This window comes from Rattus norvegicus, chromosome X (genome assembly GCF_021556685.1).
Source record: "Rattus norvegicus strain SHRSP/BbbUtx chromosome X, alternate assembly SHRSP_T2T, whole genome shotgun sequence".
NCBI lineage: Eukaryota > Metazoa > Chordata > Mammalia > Rodentia > Muridae > Rattus > Rattus norvegicus.
Window position 1 is genome coordinate 123,417,811 of NC_141554.1, and position 2,084 is coordinate 123,419,894.

The window sequence follows — 2,084 nt, forward strand, 5'->3', positions numbered from 1 at the left end:
TTTCATTGTTGAGAATAGTTTTCACCCTCCTGGGTTTTTTGTTATTCCAAACGAATTTGCAAATTGCTTTGTCTAACTCTGTGAAGAATTGAGTTGAAATTTTGATGGGGATTGCATTGAATCGGTGTATTGCTTTTGGCAAGATGAACATTTTTACTATATTAATCCTGAATTGTCATGAGCATAGAAGATCTTTCCATCTTCTGAGATCTTCAATTTATTTCTTCAGACACGTGAAGTTCTTGTCATACAGATCCTTTACTTGCTTGGTTAGAGTTACACTGAAATATATTATTTGTGATCATTGTGAAGGTTGTCTTTCCCCTAATTTCTTTCTCAGCCTATTTATCCTTTCAGCAGAGTAAGACTACAGATTTGCTTGAATTAAATTTTAATCCAGCTACTTTGCTGAAGTTTTTATCAGCTGTAGGAATTCTTTCCTGGAATTTTTTGGGTCACTTACCTATATTATCATTATTATCTGAAAACAGTGATATTTTGACTTCTTACTTTCCAATTTGTATACTTTTGATCTCCTTTTGTTGTCTGATTGCTCTGGCTAGGACTTCAAGTACTATATTGAATAAGTAGGGAGAGAGTGGGCAGCCTTGTCTACTCCCTGATTTTAGTGAGATTGCTTCAAGTTTCTCTCCATTTAGATTGATGTTGGCCACTGGTTTGCTATATATTGCTTTTACAATTTTATGTATGGGTCTTGATTTCTAATTTTTCCAAGGCTTTTATCATGAAGGGGTACTGAATTTTGTCAAACGTTTTCTCAGCACCTAATGATGTGATCATGTGGTTTGTTTTCTTTGAGTTTGTTTATATAGTGGATTATGTTGATATATTTCCATATATTGAACCATCCCTGCATCCCTGGGATGAAGCCAATTTTTCCAGGGTGAATGATCATAGAGAAGTATTCTTTGGTTCAGGTTGTGAGAATTTTATTAAGTATTTTTGCGTCTATATTCTTGAGGGAAATAAGTCTGAAGTTCTCTTTCTTTGTAGGGTATTTGTGTTGTTTATGTAGAAGCATTATTTTAGCTTCAAAAATTGAATTGGGTTTTGTTCCTTTTGTTTCTGTTTTGTGGAATGTTTTGAAGAGTATTGGTATTTGGTCTTCCTTGAAGTTCTGGTTGAATTCTTCACTAAACCAATCAGGTCTTACGCTTTTTTTGGGCGGGGGGAGACTTTTAATAACTGCTTCTATTTTCTTGGGGCTTATGAGACTGTTTGGATGGTTTATCTGACCATGATTTAACTTTGGTACCTGGTATATGTCTAGAAAATTGTTCATTTCTTCTATATTTTCCTGTTTGGTTGAGTATAAGCTTTGAAATAGGATACACTAATATTTTTAATTTCCTTCATTTCTGTTGTTAGGATTCCATTTTCATTTTTGAATTTGTTAATTTAGATAATGTCTCTGTGCCCTCTGGTTAGTCTGACTATGGGTTTATCTGTCTTATTTTCTCAAAAACCAGCTCCTGGTTTTGTTGATTTTTTGTACAGTTCTTTATGTTTGTACTTGGTTGATTTCAGCTCTGAGTTTGATTATTTCCTGCCATCTATTACTCTTATGTGTATTTCCTTCTTTTTATTTTAGAGCTTCAGGTGTGCTGTGATTTCCCACAACCCTCAGAGCCAAGGATTAATAGAAAGAACACATCAAAACCTAAGAGCCCAACTCCTAAAACGAAAGGCAACCACCTACCCCCTAATGTACAACCAATGATGGCTCTGACTTCTCTACATATATTTAACATCTACAAAAACTCCAACCCCCTATCTCCCTCCATTGTCACACACCAAAATTAACCCCCCATCCTCGTACAATGGTGAGATCATTTGGATGGAATTTGGAAGAGACCAGACCCCATCCTTTCTTTTTTTTTTTTTTCCTTTTTCTCTACAGTCTCGCCAGCATCTGCTGTCACCTGAGTTTTTGATCTTAGACATTCTGAGTGGGATCTCAGAGTTTTTTTGATTGCATTTCCTTGATAACTAAGGATGTTGAACATTTCTTTAGGTGTTTCTTAGCCATTTGATAGTCCTCAACTGAGAATTCTTTGTTTAGC